Below are 22,988 nucleotides of genomic sequence, written 5' to 3'. Positions count from 1 at the left end.
TTATTGGGGAGCGGGAGAGTGTGGATGAGAATGAAGCATGGCTGGGCATCTTCTTTAAAAATCTGCCCGCAGGGAGGTCCGGGTATTTGTATTAGGACCGCTACATCCTAAGCAACCGGGAGATGTCATAAAATAACCTAGAAAGTCTAGTCTAGCCTTCCTACTCGAGTGTCCTGGTGCTAAGTTAACCGGCAGAACTAAATCTAGTGAAGTATATGGGTTGTGAATAAATAAAGCAATGAGGTCCCCCCACCCACACCCCCATATCTAAGGAACAGGCCCCTTCCTTCCCTTTTTAGGTTTTTGTCAACCTAAATAGAGTTTTCTTTCCTTCTGAAGGATCCTAATGACTCAACTTAAAAAAAAAAATCTGGGGATATTCCTAGTCTAACTCTTGAAATATGAAACCAGGATAAAAGTTGTTGGCTTTTCTTGTCTAAAGGAGAGATTGTTCATCTATAGACAGTTACTTAAATGCATCTTCTGGACTCCTCAGGACGTCTGTTCTCAGAGCTTACTATTACTCGTTTCAACACTAATTTCCCCCCACCTTTTTTGGACAAATGAGTTATCGCCTCAATGTAATTAAGAGTCCAAGCTCTAGAGTCAGCCTTGATTCAAATCTGGGCACTAGGACCTACATCACGTTTCCAGACTTTTCTATGCCTTGGATTCCTCATTTATGAAATGGATATAATCAGGACCTACCTCATAAATTGGTGGTGAGGGTCAAATGAGGTGATGAGGGTAAAGCACTCTCTGACCCAGACATGCACTGATAATATCGGCTATCATTTTCATTTCCGTTACTAATATTATTAACACAAGAGAGGGCCTACACACCTATACACCAAAAATGTGCTCTTGAGAGGTACACCTCTAGGGTTCAGGCTCCTCCTATTTCTAAGACAGCATCCTTGCCTTCTCCTTTCCTTGAGTTTCTCTCCTGTATAAATGAAAGGATTGGGGATTTTCGAGGGCCTTTTCTCACCCTAAAAGTATAAAGAATATTATTAAATAATTATGGAGAGGTTGTTCTGTGCATGGTCTAGAGCTGAGCATTGTGGGAGATTCAACTTTGATTGACAGGCATTTAGGACCTTAAGGTTTACACTAGTGGTTGTCAAATTCACCCTCACTTCCACCCCACCCCCAGCAGCATTACCATTACCTAGTAATTTGTTAGACTAGAATTACAGATTCTCTACCTCAAGCCAGATCTACTGAACCAGAAATTCTGGAGGTGGAACCCAGCAATCTGTGGTTTAAAAAGCCCTCCAGGTGATTCTGATAAATGCTAGTTTGAGAACCTCTGGTTTTCGAAGTACTTCAAACATTGTCTACAACAAACCCGAAGGTGTGTTATCTCCATGATCAGTATGTTTCTCTGTGCTGGGCCTTGTACTAAGTACTTTATAATCTCATTTCATCCTTTCAACACCTGTGAGGTGGGGCTGGACCTGGTACAGTCATTTTCAGCCTCATGGGTATCCCTTTACTTCTTCAAGAGTCCAGCTTTTTCCCACCTCACGTCCTTCTTTTCCAGCTTATGCCTACTCATCCCTCAGGGCACAGCTTCAGTATCCCCTCTCCCAGGAGATCTTCCCTGATACTCCCAGGCTAGGTTAGCTAGTTAAATTTATCACAACAGAATGTATCATAATGAATTGGTTATTTGTGTAGTTACCTATTTAATGTTTGTGCCCACTGTTAAATTGTAAACTACATGAGTCAGGGACCCTGTCTGTCTTACTCCCCAATATATTCTTTTAGTATCTAACACAGTATTGGTCACATAGAAAGTGCTTAATAAATATTTGTTGAAGGAATGAATGTTCAACAAATGAATCCCCTTTCTATGTAAGAGGAAGCTGAGGCTTAAATAAATTAAGTTACTTTCCCGAGATCACACACTTAGAAAGCACTAGAACCAGGACTTCAAACTTTTAGACTTTTAACCACTACACTCATTGCCTTTCCAATTTATTATTAAGAAAATAAAGTTCAGAGACATAAATGACTTGCCTAAAGTCATATAGCTAATAAAGAATAGAATGAGGATTAGAATTCATGTCTTCTAGCATTTATGTTCTCCTATACCACATTATGCTGCTTTATTCTGCCCTCCAGGAACTTACAGTTAGTGGGATGGGACAAGGCATACATATAGGACAAATTAAATTCATAGTAAAAGAAGTTCAGTGAGACATATCTACAGAGCCTGATATCATGCCTGGTATATAGTAGATGTTCAGTAAATGTTTACTGAATGAATAATGATCATAACTTCTGCCTTTTGTGTGTTTACCACATGTCTCATTCTACTAAGCATTTACAAGCATGTACAGTTTCTCAAAGTAGGACCCTTGAAGTCTGGAACCTTGTTAAAATGCAGGTGCCTGGAACTTGAACCTAATGGATTGGGCTCTATGAGCATGAGTCTCGAGAATCGGCACTTTCACCAACTCCCTAGGTGACTCTCATGCCCACTAATGTTTGATGAACCAATCCATCATTACCTTAACCATCCAAGACAGACATTGGTAGTCCCTTGTACACAAGAGGAAATGCTGCTCAAGATATAATGAAAGTTGCTGAACGTCACACCACTAGTAAGTATCAGAGATAGAAGGCTTTGAATCTACTTTTGACTCCAAAAACTGTTCTTTTCACTGCCGCTGTGGAAGGAAGGAGGGAGAGGAAGAGGAAAAGAAAGTGGAAGGCAGAATGAAAGAATAGGCAGGAAAGGAGGAAGAAAAGGACAGAGAGAGGAAGGGAAGGAGGGAGAGAGAGGCCAAATGATTAATAGAGAGAGTAGATTAATAGAGACAAAAGAACCCATCAGGCAGGGTTGTCAGAGGATCCTTGTTGAAAGACCTGGAAACTGAATGGAGATTTATGAGCTCCCTTGACCCTCTGCTTCTTTGATAACATTCACTCCTTGAAGCCAGAGGATAGTCTTTCAAACTCAGGTTTCTTGAACCAGAGAGACTGTTTAAATAAAAAATACATTAATTAAGTATGATTGCATTTGCCAAAAAGCATCCTTAGAAGGACTGAACACCGACCCTCTCAGGTATGAGTAAGCTCCCTCCATAAAAGGCCTGCAAAGGTGCCCAGGGTCAGATTCCTGCTACCTTTTCCACGTCTGCAACAAGCATCTGTGTGCAGCCATAGCCCCCTGGGTTGCAGAGCTAGTAAGTGGACTGAACATCAGAGGAAGTCCTTTGGAATAAGACAAATCGTTTCACACAGAGAGTGTCAGGTAATTATGAAAATTCAGAGACAATATAAGTAAACTTGCACCAGACTGACTTTAAATATTAACTTTAAGTAGCAGATCAGTTCTCCGCTGCTACATCTTCAGCTCCCTAATGCAACTAATCGCACTCATGTATTTTATCTGTTTTTTTAACATGGATTATGCACCTACTGTATACCAGTACTAATCACTTACATCATTTAAGCTTCAGAGTTGGAGCTATAATCTGGCTTTAAAGCCTCTTTCAGAATAATCTACTAGAAAACTCTATTTCTGTTAAATTTCGTTGGCATAGCAACCACCCAGCAACACCATAGAGAGTGCCTTAAATCCCACAGCAGTCTGTTAGCCCAAGTGAGTCTGCAGAGAGCAGGCCATATAGAGAGGCTAAAAATAGACAACTTACAGCAAATTTCCCCCCCTTCTGCTAGGAGTGTGACTGACTTGTTCCCCTTGGTGATATCAAACACAATCCAGATGAGAGAGAATGGGCTAATCTTCCAGTTTGGAGGTTATTCCAGACCAGGATCTGGACTAGGAATGTGAAGACAGAAGGGCTAATACCAGGTTCCCCCTCTAACTGGCTTTGTGGATTCAATTCAAGCTGAGCGTTATCTTTGGGCTTTACTGTCCCCATTCATAAAAGGCAGGAGCTGGGATGGACTAAGGACTTTACAGTGCCACAGTTCTAGTTGCTAGTCCAGTGACTGACTGTCATTTCCTTCCTAGCATGGATGGATAGCTAGGGGAGAGAACATGACAGGCAGCCGTGGTAGTGGTGGAGAAGTTTGTTAATAGGTGATTTGGCAAATATTAAGTGTCATCTCTTCTGGTAATAACAGCTGACATCTACTATGTGCCAAGGATGGATTGAAATGATTTTCACATAATGTACCATTTAACCTTCTTAACGAGACTAGGGGAAAGGAATACTAGTATCCCTATTTCATAAATGAGTAAACTGAGTCATAGAGAGGTTAAAGTGAACATCATTTTCAGAGATGTAGTCAATTATATAGCTAGAGTTTGTACATAAATTCAGAACCTCGGGCTTGACCATTATTCCTTTGTACCTCTAGTGGTTAGATAATTGCCTGGCATTCTCAGGGCCCTTTTCAAAAACTAATTATTGAATGTGCAGTGAATGACTGCTATGTTAGAAGGTTTTCAGTGTCTATTATTCCCAAAGTTTCAAGCCCTTTCCTTTCTTGGTAGTTTATAATGTGAAGAGAAACCTTTGAGACAGCTCCCCTAAATGAAATGGTTGTGGGAGAGCTAGGAAGCATGTTGCTATGGACTAAAAGATACAGAAAAAGATACAGCTGAAATAGGGGAATTGTTAGATAATGAGTTTGAATTATGTAATTCTGTGAAGAATAAATTATGGAACTGATGTTCTGTCAAAATAGGGGCTGTTTTCTAGGACCTAGAATAGGCAATTTTATTCTACTATTTTAGGTGAAAATTATGTTTGTTTTTAGAGGCAGAGAGGGGAAAAAAAGCCATAACTATAGGCAGCGGAGAACTGAACTTGAAAATAAAATATAGGCTATAAAAATAATTTTTCTAATTGGGAGAAAGGATTCCCTTCCATTACCAGGCCCTCATAGCAGTGCAGGAATGATTCCCTAGACTGTGCTAAGAGATGTGTTTTACTAGGCATTTCATGGCTAAGATCAGGTGAGTTAAAAACGATAGCTTATTTTGGTCGTTATTATTCAAAGGTGAAAATAAGTAGTGTTCTTCAGTGTCTACCTTCTAGTCGAATTCCTCTGTAAAACATAAGTTGTATTCAATTGATCTAGCAACATTCATTGAAAATATAATTCTCTCACCCATTGCATTGTTTCGTTTGTAATGAATCAGGTGACCATGGATGTGTAGGCTCTCTAATTTAGTTCATTGTTTAGTTTATATAACTTTGTGTCGATCCCATAAGGTCTTCATTACTATAGCTTTATCATGGGTTTTGTTCTCAGGTAGAATGCATCTTCCAGCTTTGTTCTTCCTTTTCAATTCCTGTAGATATCCTTGGCCCTTTTCATTTTCATATGAATTTTAGAATCAGCCTGCCAACTTCTCAAAAAAAAAAAAAAATCCTGCGAGGATTTTGATTGGAAAGTGTTAATTTATAGATCAATTTGGGAAGAAATGACATCTTTACAATATTGAGCTTTCTAAATATTAAAAGTTTATTTCTAAGTTTATTTAGCGATTTAGTTTCTCTCAAGGATGTTGGTAGCTTTCAGTATTGGAGCATTGCAAATCTTCTGTTAGAAAATATTCCTATGTAGTTTATATTTTAATACTATTGTAAACAGTATGCTTTAAATTATAATTTTATACTTGTTTGTGAATGATATATAGAAATACAAATGATTTTTAAATAATGACCTTGTGTCTAGCAACATTGCAGTTTCAATTATTAGTTCAAATAGTTTATAGATTCTTTTGGATTTTATTGGCATATACTCATGCTGTCTACAAATGACGATTGCTTCTTTTCTTCCTTTCAAGTCTTAACACCTTTTTAAAAAATATATTGCAATGACTAGGACCCAGTAAAACATTGAATATAAGTAGCTGGCATCCTTGTCTCATTTCCAATCTTAGAAGGAAAGATTTTAATATTTCACCACTGTTTATGATGTTTGCTGGGGTGTTTTTGTAATACATTTTTATTTAAGAAAGTTGCCTTTTATTCTCAGTTTGTGAAGAGTTTTTTTTAGCATACAATAAATGAGGAAGAGATAAATTTTGTAAATTGTTTCTCTACATCTATTAAGATGTTCATATAACCTTTCTCCTTTCTTTATGTTAATGTGGTTGGGTTAATTTTTAAATGTGTTAAGCCAATCTTGCATTCCTAGAATAAGCTCAATTTATCTATCAAGAGATTCAGTCATCTGTTATTTTGTTAAAGATGTTTACATCTATGTTCATGAAAGATTGGTCTATAATTCTCTTACTTTTAATGTTCTTGTTAAGTTTTGGAATTGTAGTTTTACTGACCTCATAAAAGTTGCATCAGAAAAAGTTGTCTCATTGTCTGTTTTCTGGAAGAGTTTGTGCAAGACTCATGTTATTTTTTGTTTTCCTTAATTTTTTTCAGGAATTTACCAGTGAAACCATGTGAGCCTAGAGTTTACTTTGGGGGAGATTTTAAAATTATGCATTAAATATCTTTAATAGATACTGAGTTATTCAGACTTTCCACTTCTGACAGTTTTGAAAAGTTATATTTTTCTAGGAATTTATCTATTTCACCTAAACTGTCAAATTAATTGGTGTTAAAGTGTTTAATTATCAAGCAGTTGGCATTATTCTAGTTATATATTTTTTAAATTGATTCTACTGTGGAAAGAACACACTGTGAATGACTTTAACTTTTTGACATTTGAAAATATACAGCTGAATCTATTGAATAAGTCCTTGTATGTGGGGGTCTGATGATTAGGAGAGATACAATTAACAATTAAGTTGGAGAATTCATCATAGAAAAAATGCTCCATACCTCATTGCTGAATATCACTACAGTCACCTTCGAAGTCCTCCCCTTGGGAATCTCTGCACTGACGCCAGCACCTAGTCCACCCTTCAAAGCACTTTTGGAACTCTTTTTCAGGAATAGCCATCAGAGCTGTCGTGTATTATACTTGATGTCCTGAATGTCATCAAAATGTCTCCCTTTCAATATTTCCTTTATCTTCGGGTAAAGAAAGATGTCATTGGGGGCCAGATCAGGTGAGTAGGGAGGTTTTCCAATACAGTTGTTTGTTGACTGGCAAAAAACTCCCTCACAAATAGTGCTGTGTGATCTGGTGCATTGTCATGATGCAAGAGCCACAAATTGCTGGCAAAAATTCAAGTCATCTAACTTTTTCACACAGCCTTTTCAGCACTTCCAAATAGTAAACTTGGCAAACTGTTTGTCCAGTTGGTACAAATTCATAATGAATAATCCCTCTGATACCAAAAAAATGTTAGCAACATCTTTTTGATTCTTGATTTGGACTGACGGAACTTTTTTGGCCCTGGAAAATTGGCTGACTTCCATTGTGTACTCTGACGCTTTGTTTCAGCATTGTATTGGTACACCCATGTTTCATCACCAGTGATAACACGGCCCAAAACATCATCTTGCATCTCCAAAAGGTCTTGGCAAACTTCGACTCTCCTTTGCTTTTGTTTGTTGGTGAGCTCCTTCGGGACCATTTTTGCACACACTTTTCTACTGCCAAGATTTTCAGTTAAGATTTTTCCAACTGTTTCTCTATCGATGTTTACTTGGTCTGCTATGCTTCACACAGTCAGCCGATGATTTTGACACACAATTCGACCAATTTTTGCAACGTTTTCATAAGTTCTGCTCATTACTGGCCGTCTTGACCTGTCTTCATCAGTGATGCATTCTCTCCCCTCAGAAAAACATTGAATCCATTTGTACCCTGCCGTTTTTCTTCATGGTATTATCCCTATAAACTGGACTAACATGTCCCTGATTTCACTTCTATTCTTGCCAAGTTTAACAAGAATTTAATATTTGTTGGCGCTCTAATTCAAGCTCAGACATTCTCGCGATGACAGACAAAAACATGCAACAATAATGAACTCCACTCAGCAAAACACTGCCACATGTTGATACAAACACAGCTGTAAGACACTGGTACACCAAGGTTATGAAACCTTACCGAGCTGTTTGTACAGTGCTGCCAATGTAAGCTCATGGTGACAAGTTTGCGAACTTAATTGTCAGACCTCATATTAGAAGTTGAAGTATAGGTTTCATAACTTTTATCCTTTTTGAAACCATATTTTATTAATTGTCCCTATCTGCTCCAAATGTTTCCATGTAAAGTAAGGTAAAGATTCATTTCTTTAACAAGATGAAAGGACAGTAGGATATTATTTTTTACAATAATATTGTGACATGTTCATTACTATCAGGTAATGACAATCAGCCATCATTTCACTTCTGCTTCCCCTCCTACTTGACAAAAACTAATTAGTATTCAAATCACTAATGCATGATGAGTAAGAGCTTCACAGAGATTATTCATATACTTCCTCATTTCTGGGGACCCAATTTATTTACATAGTAGATTGGCCACACAGGAAGTGACTAACCCATGTGTTAAGTTACATGATGAAATGAGCAAAGCAAATAGAATTCCCTGAGTTAAAAACTACATGAGAAAGAGCCAAAAAAAAAAAAAAAAAAAAAAAACCCTCCCTTTGGAGATTGGATTTGGAATTGTGCTCAGATATTATCCAAGCCTTGATTATCCAATTTGCCTCTGCATATAATATATTTTAAGAGTGTGTATCTTAATAATCAGATATATTTCTTATTTTCCCTCTTGTTGCCGACTTGTGGCTCTTTGGAAAGAAAGACAGATTCTGTGACATCATTGATTCACTCAGGCATTGTTCTACCTCATATGAGCCTTCTTTACTGAGTCCTAGACACAGAAACTGAATTTTTTGAACACACTATACTTTCTGACTTCAAGAACATCCTCAAAATCTTCCTATCACCTCCCCCAAATGTCCTAGACCTAGACTAGGTCCTTCTCATTCTTACATTAGGAAAAGTTCCCCCATCTGCTATCTTTATTAGTTCTCCTAAGTTATTTTTTCATCACAGAATCCTGTTTGCTTCCTTCTTAGAATTGAGCAAAATCGGTATTTTTTACTCTATTTTTCCTTCACCAGACTTAAGAGGAGTTTAATTTTATTGATCTTTTCCATTTTGAAAGCATTATTAATCTTTACATTCTTTTGGCTTTATACTTTATTAACTTTTTCTTCTTATTTTAAAATTTCATCTTTTGGTTTATATTGCTGGTCTTTTTCAGTGTTCTTAAGATGTATACTATGAATTCACTCCTTTTTTGTTCGTTTGTTATTTCTTCTTTAATAAGGAAAGCATTTAAGGCTAATACTTTCTTTCACTTCTTAGTGTAGTTTTTGCAGCAGTCTCAGGTTTTGATGCAAAGTGATATTCTTGTTTTACTTTCTAGATAGTTCATAATTTATTTTGAGTTCATCCTTAATCCAGTGGTTATCCAGAAATACATTTCTCAGTTTCCAAATAGTTAGAATGTAAACATGCTTCATTATACAATATTTGACACAGTCAAAAAGCTATATGTAAGAATAGATATTTATCAATCAAACTAGAAAATGGGCCACTAACAATATAATTGGAGCGTACGTTAGTGCTTTCTCTTCTTTTCTGTTGATCAATTTGAATAACCCTAAAACAAAATCACACTCTCTCATGACTCTAGTTTTATAATAATTCTTAATAACTGTTATAGCAAGCCCCTGTGTTATTCTATTTCTTAAAAAGTGTTTGAGGAATGGCAGGAAAAATGGCACAGTAAGGAACTCCAAGGGCCTGTCTCTCAACAGAAACACTGAAAAACTGACAAAAACTGTCAGAATCAACTTTATCAGAACTCTGGAAAGCAACCAAGCAAATACTTAAGAACAGGACAACTGAAACCTGGCAGGAATTCTCTGAGGCATTTTAATCCACCCTTGCGCCATTCCCCTCTTTCCAGCTCAATGATGAGACAGCAGCTTATGGAGGGAGCAGAGCTAAGCTTGTTCTCAAAGAATTGTAGTTGTCTCTTTTCACCTGTCTGGTCACACTCCCTGGAGGACTGATGCAAAGAGTGTGCCTTTATTTTGTGTAACTGGGAAATCTCTCAGGGCAACAAAGTTGGTACATAGAGGGATTTTCCAAGAACGTTTACAGGCAGATGAATTACTTTCTGCTACCTGGGAGTAGGATATCAGTTGAGGCAAACAAGAGGTTGTTATGGATTGAATTGTGTCCCCCCAAAAAATTTATGTTGAAATCCTAACTCCCAGTATCTCAGAATATTATTTTATTTGGAAACAGAATCTTTATGGAGGTAATCAAGTTAAAATGAAATCATGAGGGTAGGCCTTAATCCAACATGACTGGTGTCCTTATAAAAAGGGAAAATGTGGGCACAAAGACCAACATGCACAGAGGGAAGATCATGTGAAGACACCCAAAAAAAAGTCACCTACGTGACACAGCTACAAGCCAAAGCATGCCAAGCATTGTCAGCAAACACCAGAAGCTGCAAGAGGCAAGGAAGGAGTCCCCCACCCCCCCCAGAGCTGTCAAAGAGAATATGGCGCTGCTGACACCTTTGGATTTCTAGCTTCCAGGGCTGTGAAACAGTAAATTTCTGTTGGTTTAAGTTGCCCTGTTTGGGACATTTATTATGGCAGCCCTAGGAAACTAGAAGAGGGTCTTCATAACCTATGATTTGGCAATGGTTTCTTAGAGATGGCATCAAAAGCACAAGCAACAAAAGAAAAACAATAGATAAATTAGCCTTTATTAAAATTAACAACTTTTGTGCATTTAGGGAAACTATCAAGAGAATGAAAATCCAACTTACAGAACAGGAGTAAATATTTGAAAGTCATATCTCTGATAAGGGTTTAGCATCTAGAATATATAAGAAGCTCTTATAATTCAAAAATATAAAGAAAAACAACCCAATTTTAAAAAATGGGCAAAGGACTTTTGTAAAAAGACATTCTCCAAACAATGTCTACAAGTGGTCAACAAGCACATGAAAAGATGCTTGATATCACTAGTCACTAGGGAAATGTAAATCAAAATCACAATGAGATGTTTCTCATACCCACTAGGATGGCTATAATTTAAAAGCAAAAACAAAACAAAAATCAGTGTTGGTGAGGATGTGTGGAAATTGGAGGTCTCATACATTACCAGTGGGAATGTAAAATGGTGTAGCCATTGTGGAAAATAGTTTGGTAGTTCTTTAATAAGTTAAACACAGAATTCCACATAATTCAACAATTACCATATTACTCTACTTCTACGGAGAATATACCCAAAAGAAGTGAAAACAGGTGTTCCAATGAAAATGTATACAAAAATGTTTATAGCAGCACTACTCACAATAGCCAAAAGGTAGAAACAAACTAGAAACTGATGAACAGACGAACAAATATGGCATATCCATACAATAGAATATTATTTTGCCGTAAGAAATCATAAAGTCCTGATATATTCTACAATGTGGATGAACCTTAAAATAATCGTGCTAACCAAAATAACTAGACACAAAGGCCACACACGGTATGATTTCGTTTATATGATATATCCAGAATCGACAAATTCATAGACACAGAAAGCAGATTACTGGTTGTCAGGAGCTGGGGATAAAGGAGAATGGGGATTAACTACTTAATGGGTTTGGGATTTTTTTTGGGGGAGGGTGATAAAAATATTCTGGAATAGCTAATGATGACGATTACTGAATGTTATGAATGTACTAAATGCCGCTATCTAAAGGTACAGTTTAAAATGGTTAAAATGTACGTTTTATGTTATATGTATTTTTCCACAATAAAAAAAAAGGTGATAAAATAGTATCTGGGCTCATTTTAGGTCATTGCTACTCCACATAAAATTTTTAGATTAGCCTCTCAGTATCTTTGCCATCTCCACATTACTGAATCTGTCAATCTATTAATATAGTGCAGGTCTTTAAATCTTCTCTACATCTTTTGTTTAGTTTTAGTTTTAATTTTCTCTCTTTAAAGGAATTGCAAATTTTTGTTAGATTTATTTATAGATAGCATATCTTACAATTTTTTCTAAACTTTCATATGCATACAGAAAAGAGAACAAATTATAAATGTATGGCTTGATGAATTAACAGAAAGTGAATGTACTCATGTAAATGCTATCCAAATCAAGAAATAGAACATTACCAGCCCCACTCCAGAAGTTTCCTTTGTATTCCTTCCAAGTCACTAACTCTACCATCCTCTCAAAAGAAACTACTGTTTTCACTTCTAATTTTAAGCATTTCTCAATGCTTCCGTTGTAATCAGTGCTTTTTGTTTCCAGTTTAAGAAATCCTCCCCCATAGTTTATTGAAGTATTCCCCCATGTTATTATATTTCAGATGCTTCCAGTATGACTTCTTTAAATTATAAGTTATGCAAAGTATTTGCTTAATCTCCAAAAATTTGTGGTATTTTATATTTTTTTATTGATTTCTAATTTAATACTACCATTATAAAAGAGCATATTCTGTATGTTTTCAATCCTGTCAAATTTGTAGAGACTTGCTTTATGGCCCAGCATGTGATAACTTAAGGTTTGTTCCATGTACACTTGAAAATATGTGAATTCTATCACTATTGGTTGGAGTGTTCTGTGTATGTCATTTAGATCAAGTCTTAATCCTATTATTCAAATCTTCTTTGTTAGTGATTTGTTTCTTTTCTCTCTATTTTTTTCCTTTTTTTGTGAGAGTGTTTAAGATCTACTCCCTTAGCAAATTTCAAGTATACAGTACAGAATTGTTAGTTATACTCCCCATGTTGTATATTATAACAGAATTTAGTCATCTTATAGTGGAAACATCTCTACATTTCCCCATCCCCCAGCCCCTAGCAACCACCATTCTACTGTTTCCATGAGCTCGATTTTTTGAGATTCCATAGTAGTATTTGTCTATTCCAGGTAGTATTTGTCTTTCTCTTATATAGCTTATTTTACCTACCACAATACCTTCTGGGTTCATCCATGTTGTCACAAGTGGCAGGATTTTCTTCCTTTTTATGGCTGAATAATATCCCACGGTACATATACACTACATTGTCTTTATCCATTCATCCATTGATGGACACTTAGGTTGTTTCCATATCTTGCTATTGTAAATAATGCTGCAATGAACGTGGGAGTGCAGATATCTCTTCCAGGAATTGATTTTGTTTCCTTTAAATATGTACCCAGAAGTGGGGCTGCTGGATCATATGGTAGTTTTATTTTTTATTTTTTGAGGACCTCTTTTCCATAATGGCTGTACCAATTTACATTTCCACCAACAGTGTACAAGGACAGATTTTTACTGCTTGCTTCATCACTATCCTGTTGACTTGGATATTCCTTTTTTTAGGTCTGTAAGTTTTGGGTTATATATTTAAGAGACATATAGCCAAATATAATATACAGATCTTTGAATTCTGATTCAAAAATACATTTTGAGACATCAGGAACATTTGAACATAGGCTGTGTATTGGATAATATTATAGAATCATTAAATTTGGTGCATGTGGTGATATCTACCAGAGATTTTATGACTAAAGAGTTTATGGGTTAAATTTTATAACATTTTGTAGAATTTGCTCATAGAGTAAATTGGGAAGACTGAGAAATTTAAGATTTTTTATACTAAATACCTCTTCCTACTCACAAAGATATACATGATAAATTAAGCTGCTTGGCTTCACATGGAAAGATGGCCTGGTATTTTATCAGAAGCCTAAGTCAAACATAAACAAAGATTCCATTTTTTAAACCACTAATAGAGGATATATTTTATGTCTATTTCTATACATGAGACAACAAATATTGGGGGGAAAATAATCCAGTATCTACAGCTGTGGATGGATGGGAATATTTTAAGAGTGGATTCAAACTCATGTGATAGTTAATTTTTTGTGTTAACATGACTGAGCTAAGGGATGCCTAGATAGCTGGTGAAACATTTTTTTTTTAAATTAAAGTTTATTGGGGTGACAGTTGTTAGTAAAGTTACATAGGTTTCAGGTGTGCAATTCTGTATTATATGAACCAAAAACAACAAAAGAACAAGACAAACAAATGAGAAACAAAAACTCATAGACACAGACAATAGTTTAGTGGTTGCCAGAGGGTAAGGGGGGTGGGGGGTGGGAGATGAGGGTAAAGGGGATCAAATATATGGTGATGGAAGGAGAACTGACTCTGGGTGGTGAACACACAATGTGATATATAGATGATGTAAAACATTATTTTTGAGTGTGTCTGTGAAGGTGTTTCTGAAAGAGATTAGCACTTGATTCAGTAGACTAAGGAAAGAAGATCCCCCCTTACCAATGTAAGTGGACATTATCCAATCTCTTAAGAACCAAAAGGAGGAAGAATGGTGAATTCCCTCTCTCTCTTCTTGAGCTTGGACATCCATACTTCCTTCCCTCAGACATCGGAGCTCTGGGTTCTCGGGCCTTCAGACCCTGGGACTTACACCAGCGGCCCTCTGTTTTTAGGCCTTTGACTTGCACTGGGGGTTACACCATTGACTCCCCTGGTTCTCAGGCCTACTGACTCAGACTGAATTACACCACTGTCTTTCCTGGTTCTCCAGCTTGCAGATGACAGACTGGGAATTCTCTCAGACTCCATACTGCATGATCCAATTCCTATAAGAAAGTTTACATATATCCATATATATCCTACTGGTTGGCTCTGTTTCTCTGGAGAACCCTGATTAATACAACCATAAGAAAATATGTTACATAATTTAAAAACCATGGACTAAAGGGAGATTTCTGACTAAAATGAGTTTACTAAGATGTAAACTGTCATTAGTGCTGAGGGATGTGAGTCAGTAGTCTCCAATGTAGGAATTAATTAAAAAGGTTGTGAGCAACAAGATATAAAAAGAGAATGCCATTGGGAGGAACTTCAACTAAAATTGTCTTTTGTAGGCTGGTCATGGAGTAGATTTAATGGAAACTAATGTTTTTCTTCTATTTTGTGAGTTTGAAACCACCCCTCAAGTATCACTCTTAGGAAATCTGTGCAGAGATTTAAAAAATACCATTTGCCTATTACCTGAGCTCACCTCTTTATAGCCAGTATAATAGGTACTAATTTTTCCTGTTTTCAGATGTAGAAACTGAAGTTGAAATTCTGAAGTCCATACAGTTTGTGTATAATATAAGGAAAACAACAACCATTTATTGAGCAAGTACTATGGGCCCGGCAGTATGTGAAGTATTTTACCAACATAATTGTCCTCACAGTGAGACTATAAAGAAGGTATAATTCTACCCATTTGACGATGTGAAAACTGAATTTCTGAAAGTTTAAGTGACCTGTCCAAAGCTCTAATCCAAGCGCTGGGTAGCTGGGATTTAATCCTGGATCTGTCTGGCTCCAAACCCTGTAGTCTTTCTTATGTATAATAAATCCATCAATTGCCATGTGCTTCAGATTAAAACAATAATTTAATTACATTCATAAGGGATTGTTTTAGAACACATTACCTTTAAATTTTTCTTTCTCCTTTTCTTTATTTTATTTCTTTGCCATTTAATTAGTTTTTTTGTTACAAAAGTAAGGCTTACTTGTGTGTTTTTAAAGATCAAATAATAAAAATCTATAATTAAAAGTAAAACTTCCCTATCCTCATTCTTTCTAGAGATGACCACTGTTAAATTTCCTTTTTTTTAAATTAAAGTTTATTGGGGTGACAATTGTTACTAAAGGTGTGTAGATTTCAGGTGTACAATTCTGTATTATATCTTCTATATATCACATTGTGTGTTCACCACCCAGAGTCAGTTCTCTTTCCATCACCATATATTTGATCTCCTTTACCCTCATCTACCACCCCTCCCCCCCTTACCTGCTGCTTAAATTTCTTACAAAGTTCTTTTCAGAAAACTTCTGCCTGTGTTCAAACACATACACACAGACACACACACAAACACACAAACACACACACATGCATTGTTTTTTTACTTAGACAAATACATATTTTGCATAATGTTCTGCACCTTTCTTTTTTCACTTAACATATTTTACACATCTTTTTTATACAAGCACATATAGTTCTACATTTTTGTTTTAATGGCTACATATATTGGCCTTCCATTGTATGGCTGTACATCATCCAGGTAACCAATCCCTACTAGGGTTGTTTCCTTTTTTATTTTTTATTGCAAACAATACTGCAACAGTCAATCCTGTATGGAAATCTTTGCATATTTATGTGAGTTTATCTGTCAAACTGAATTAGGTGCTTAAAAATCAAGGATCACCCTCTAAGCAAGTCTTAAATTTGGTTATAATAAATAACGGGGCATACATTTCAGGGCCCCGAGAGATCTAGAAGCCAGTTAAAGAGTTGTACAGCATCTTTATTCTCTACTCAAAGCAACATTATTCAATATTCAGATATTACCACATTGGCTTCAGTCTGCTACTGGTGAGCAAAATTGTTTCAAATATCTGAGCTGTCTGGACTCACCATGTTTTATCAAGATGATCATGGAGGATTTTTGCCTACAGGTGAGTGACATCTTCAAAGAGCGAGTCTGTTTTTTTTAATTACCTTCCTTAAGGTAGAAATCAATGGGGTGTCCCAGATCCTTCATGCTAATTAAACAGCATGCTGGATCAGTTTCTTTAACAGAGATTTTTTTCCATAAACTCTATAATCATTATATGTTCAATTTGTGGCAATAATATGAAGCGGTTCTTTCTAAAAAAGGAACATGCTGATTCTAATATGACTTACTTGTGAACAACTGTTATCTCACAATTTGATATTTCTCTTTTTCCCCAAGAGACAAAAGATAATTAAATGTATGGAGTGTGGTAAAAGAGAGATTTGATTAAGGATTTAATGGAATGAGGGTAAATTCCTATAAGTGGAAATGCTGACTTAAATGATATATGCCTTTTAAATTTTGATAAATATTGTCAAAATACCCTCTAAAAAGTTGTTTAAGTGTACATTTCCACAAGTTTATATTATCTTGAATCCCACCCCCTGTCCACACACACACACATTCTCATCCTGGAAGTCATTAATGTTCTAATTATGGAAAATATAATTTGTAGAACATGATATCTTGTTTTTTAATTGCATCCTTAAATTATGAATGAGTTTTAGTATTAAATATTCCTTTTACTTATGAACTGCCTGTCTAAGAATTTCTTTTAAGCATCTCAGTTTATGATTCTACAAGCTCTGGTTCCTAGATGCTATGGAAATATTATTTATGAGTTCATATTACTACATGAAAAAACTGTAAAAGTTTATTTGTTGCTATTCATTATACAGTTATGTTATACATTTATCCTTAAGAACTATCTTGTGTGATGACCAAAAAAGGCGTTATGTAGTATAATAGATTGTCTGCAAAGATAATTATTCCTCCCATCAAGCAGTGAAGACTATATTCCCTCCCCTTGACTCTAGTTGGTTTTGTGACTTGCTATAACCTATAGAATGTAATGGAAGCCATGTTGGGCCAATTCTAGGCCCATTCCTTAAGAGGTACGGCAGCTTCTGCTTTCACTTGTTTATAGGGTGAAACAAGAGTTGAACTATAATATAAGACAGAGAAAGACCCAGCCAACACCCAGCCATTCCAGTCATCCCAGCTAAAGTGCCCCGAATATAGGTGAAGCCATCTTGGACTTTCCAGGTCACATGAAACTCTCACAAGAGATCCTAGTCAATACCATGTGAAGAGGAAGAACCAACAGAGCCCAGCTAACCATCAGAGTCATAAAAATAAAATAGACATCTGAACACTAAAGTAGGGACTAAAATAGTGCCTAGAGAGAAAATCGTGTGAAATATAAACTAAACACCAAATGTCAAGATGCTGGAGCTTAATGCAGATGGTTGGGGGAAGGCCCCAGCCAACAGAAAATACAGAAAACTCTTATCTTGAGTTAGGGCTCAATGGCTGGGACCAACATTCTCTCTTTGTGTTTCCAATAGAACTTTCTGCAATGATGGAAAGGTTCGCTTGTGGCTATTGAGCCCTTGAAATGTGGCCTGTGCATCTGTGCAGCTGAATTTTAGTTTTCATTTAATTTTAATTAATTACATTTAAATTTAAATAGCCCCATGTGGCTAGGGACTATCATATTGGACAATGCAGCTACTACCTCACATGTCAGAATTCACCCTGATGAAGGGATAAAAATCAATAACTCACCCCAAAATTGTATCTTTTCATCTGCTTCCTCCTCAGACTTCTGAGAGGAACCTCATTACTCAAACCTTGATCTGCTTAAGAGTCCCAGAAAGCTGCTTAGAATGCCCATATGATCTGTCAGCATCTCTATTTGGAGAACCAAGAAGCAGAAGACATGGGTTCCCATTTGTTGTGGTCTTTGAGTAAGTAGAGATGGGACTGGGAATAACAACTTTTTTTTAAAAAATCTGTCTTTGCCTTTTATTCTATGTCTATAAAAAATCTTGAGGTAAAAATTTTTTTAAAGAATCACGTATTATAAAGGAAATTTCTAAGAATTTTAATTAACGTATGGAAATTCAAACACAAACCTATATATATAAGTATGTTGAGTTCCCCAGATGTCTTTCAATACAGAAATGTTTTGTGTGTTTGAGACCTCTATTAACCTCTTGCAGCAGCAATAGGACACATTTCGGGAATGCTCTTTTAGAAAACTGCAGAAGAATTTTTATTAAACGGGGCTAAATGTCATAATGAAATATTGAACACTTCAACCATAAATACTACATGATAATTTTCCAAAATCAATTCCATTTCCTTAATTAGAAAATTAATCATTTGAGATTATTAAACAAATATGAGGTAAGATTAAAATGATGATTTTCATTTCCTTATAGGTTAATTTTTAAATATTTAACAAAAATAGAATAATACTCTTCTCAGAGAAGGCAAGATTGTAGCTGAGATTTAATTGAATTATGAGGTAACGAGGCTCCAAAATTTTCAAACACTGTTTTTAACATTCCTACCTCCTGAAGGCAATATTGACATTCACATGAATAAAATCATCCTTCTTCTATACCCAGCTGGCAATGAGCCATGCTTTTCCAAGGAGTCAAGGACAAATAATTATTTCAAGGACTTTTTACTGGAGAGAAATTCTTGCTTTCTTTGGAGAATAGTATTTGTTCTGCTTCACTGTCTGAGTTAACACCACTGAAACCAAAAATGTATGATTTCTACTTCCTATGAGTCCTCAAAGGACTCTCCTACCCTTTCGAGTTTGTTCCAATTGGATCGTCAAATTAAGGTAAACCAGCAAATTATTCCAATCACTTAAAGATTTGGTTAAAATGTAATGTCTTTTTTCTCCAAATTCTTACTTATGGAGTTTTATTGTTAATAGCAGTCCTCAACGATCACCTTCCTCTACAGTTCTCATGGTGGCTGAATATTAGAATTGTGGGGAGCAGAGGGGAGTGGTTAAAAATCAGATTCCTGGGCCCCACTCCAGATTAATCTCAGTGAAGGCAAGGGAGGCAGGCATAGATATCCTTGAAGCCACTTAGGAGATTCTAATGACTCCCACACCATTGAGCTATTTCATCCCGATCACTTTACAGACACGGTGACCGAGGACCAGTGGCTAAGGGCGATGTCACCATTTCGTTTCTTATCTTTGAAGCCATCAGGACGGGAGCAGTCTGAACAAGTGGTGCTTTTCCAGCTTGTGCATGAGTCAAGGTTACAGGGGTTTCCAGGGCCACATCAGGGAGTTAAAGGGGACAGTGAGAGAGTAGGAGAATGATCTCCCAGCAGAACACCCCTCTCTTAGCTATTTAAGGTTCTTCATATTTTGTTTGAAGAGAGGGTTCCACTGCTAAGGTATGCCAAATCTGAAAAATCACTTCTCTAAAAATGTGAACATCTTGTGTCCACTTCTGAGATGTTTATCAAAGTATCTTAGGAGCCAGACACCAGTTCAACTATTAATGAAATATAAAAACTCTTAAAAGAACAGAGGAGTGTTTATTCTTAAGTCACATGTTTCTCAAGTGTTTGATGAGCTCCAAGGGATATCTAAGCTCAAATATTTGCCCCCATGAAAAATATGTGTTAGCAGGTAAGAATCTGAGGCCACAAGTGCGAGTTTTTAAAATGTGTTTCATTTTTCTGCAACTGACTTAACTTCTATTTTTATGTCCTATTACCCTGATATCTAATGTACCCTGCCTGTCTCTGTCCATGGTTAAGTCTAATGCAGGCAATTCTGAGGCATCAGGGAAGGACTCCGTTGCCTGGTGCTCCTTGTCTGTCTGTGATGGCATCCCCTGAGATATCCTCTGTACCCCCTAGCCTCAGGTCATGGATCCTATTTACTCCTGACTATAAAATCCCTTAGGTCCAACTCTCTACCAATGGCCTTCGCCCGTCACTTGGTCTCTCCAGAAAGCATTCTTGGCTCCCCTAGGTCTCCTGGGTTTGGAGGACAATGTGAAAGTGTATCAGGCTCTTCTATACAGACACCCTTTCAGCACATCTGCTCTATTACTTCCCCACCACGCTGCCAAGGGGGGACCCATAAAACTTGCTGCCACTCCTAGATTCACACTGAAAGTGAGGCACACAGCTCTTGTCTGCTGTGATCCTGTCCCAAAACTTTCTCCAGGACCAGCCCTAACAGCAGGGACGGAGGCCCAGGGTCTCTCTCTAGAAAACATCAGTGTCTGTGTCCTCTGATGCTTCTTTCTTATGGACATTATAGTTGAAAGGGTGGGAAATCTGTCTTGAACTGAGAACATTTTCTTTCAAAGCCATTATTCTGTTCTGAAGCTTTCAGAATGCAGGCTCTTGCAACTCAAAGCACCTTTTCTCTCAAGACAATTGTTCCTGCTATGATTCCAAAGGTCTATTTTAAAACTCTAGCATGAAGAATTGCTTACTTGTTCTTCCTTTCTCCTGTGTCATCTTTTCCCAGAAGCTGCCTCAGTGGAAGTCAGGAGAGTCATAGGAGAAAAAGGAGGATGGGGGAAAAACACACCATTTAATACCTCAATATCATATCTTTCTACACATGCATGTGGGAGAAATGTCAATCAGGTTCTGATAAGTTTCTTGACCTCCCTTCAACATGCATCACGGTTTCATCCCTGTCTCCTTCGTGCATATATTTTCTAACCAGAATTTGCGACATAATTTGAGGGACCCAGCACACAAAAAAATGCAAGGCCCCTTGTTCAAAAAGTATCACTAATTTCTGCAGAACATTAAACCAAGCATGGGAACCTTCCAAATGCAGTGACTCTGGGCAATTGCATAGATTATACTCATGAAGCTGGCCCTGTTTCGAACACTTGCAGCATCTCTTCCCTTGATTTTTATTGGAATATTGTTTGTATTGTCAAAATAATATTCAGAGAGCTTTACTTATTATGAATATTTTTAGAGTGAGAAACAAGCTGGTGGAGGACAGGGAGACTTCAAATCCAAAACTAGTATGAAGTTCAAGGCATGACATTATAAGAGTGCTTATAAAGTGAAAATGAGGAAGTGGTTTAGCTTAATTCACAATGATTGGTTATAACCGTGGGGGTTTCCAGATGGCAGGGAATAGATTAAAAGTGATTATCTTATACAATGTTAGGAAGATGACTTAAGTTTTATGATTATCAGAGGCATTGACAAGAAATAACCTAAGTTTCACTTATGTTCATAAAATAAGCTAGATTTAGTTTTCCTTATGTGGCTTAAATTGTTTTGTCTGCTTGGGGGATTTTCAAACCTGGTCTCATTTTTATTTTAACAAGATTTTCAAACCAACTTAAGAAAATCTAAATGTCTAGCAACAGGAATTCATAATATAAATGACAGAATTTCCACATGATATACAACTATGCAGTTATTTATAATTATGTGGGGATATTAAACATGGAAAAATGTTATCGTGATCTGGTATATTGGAAAAGTTAATGTGTCTGCCCTGACCATCCTCAGTTATTACCAAAATCAGCTCCACCCAACCCTCTTACAGTCAGGGAGGGAGGACCTTGTTTTACTACATGACTCCTCCCTCCACTTTCCATGATTGGTTCAGGAATGAGTAACAGATCCAAGAGTGACCAATCAGTAGACTTTCCAGCAACCTATTGTCTATGTGGGCTTGATGGAACATGAGAGCAAAGTCTGAAGTTTGTACTAAACACTCAGGAAGTACAGGACAATAAAGGTGAAAGCTCAAATGAAAAGGTCACAAGGTAGAGTTAAAACTAGAGTAGCCACTATAAGAAGTAGCAGACTGAAAATATGGGGGAGCAGAAATTAAGAATTGGTAGCAAAAACCAGTTGGAGGCCGCGCAAAAAGACAAATGATGGGCAACCAGTCATGTTGTCACACAGATCTGCTACGAAGACTCCAGCTCCTGATGCCCAGGTCGTGGCAGCTGCTTAGGACCCAGACCCACACTCTAGTTCATTCCACAAGAGGCAGGCCCTAATCCCCTGCTCCGAGATTGCTAAAACAATTTCCTTGTCATTCTGTGTAAATCCTTTCAGTAAGCCCTTTATATGGATTGGCCTTAGTAGGCCTCTATCTTGCAATGGTTACAACAACAGTTTAACAGTCTACAGACTCTGAGCCCAATTTTATATTTTTAATGTGTACTTGTATATACATATACCGTGTTTCCCGAAATTAAGACCCGGCCAGACCATCAACTCTAATGCATATTTTGGAAGAAAAATTAATACAAGACCCGATATTTATATTATATTATATTATATTATATTATATTATATTATATTACACCTGCTCTTATATTATATTAAAATAAGACCGGGTCTTATATTAATTTTTGCTACAAAAGATGCATTAGAGCAGATTGTCCGGCTAGGTCTTATTTTCGGGGAAACACGGTATGTGGATATGAAGTAATCACAAACTTACTAACAATATTCTTAGATGTACCAAGCTTATGTGGCTTTATTTCCCATTAACTGATCTGATCACCTAAAGATAGTTCTCACTGGGTGCCTAAGACAATGAAACTTGGCAATGTTACAGTGTTCTGTGGCATAAATGTCTCCATCCACCTTACACATTCATTTAAAGTTTACCCCCTAGGTTTTTGTTAAAGATATACCTGC

This window comes from Rhinolophus ferrumequinum, chromosome 16 (genome assembly GCF_004115265.2).
Source record: "Rhinolophus ferrumequinum isolate MPI-CBG mRhiFer1 chromosome 16, mRhiFer1_v1.p, whole genome shotgun sequence".
Lineage (NCBI taxonomy): Eukaryota > Metazoa > Chordata > Mammalia > Chiroptera > Rhinolophidae > Rhinolophus > Rhinolophus ferrumequinum.
The sequence above is the reverse complement of the archived record's forward strand: the minus strand, read 5'-3'. Positions refer to the sequence as shown.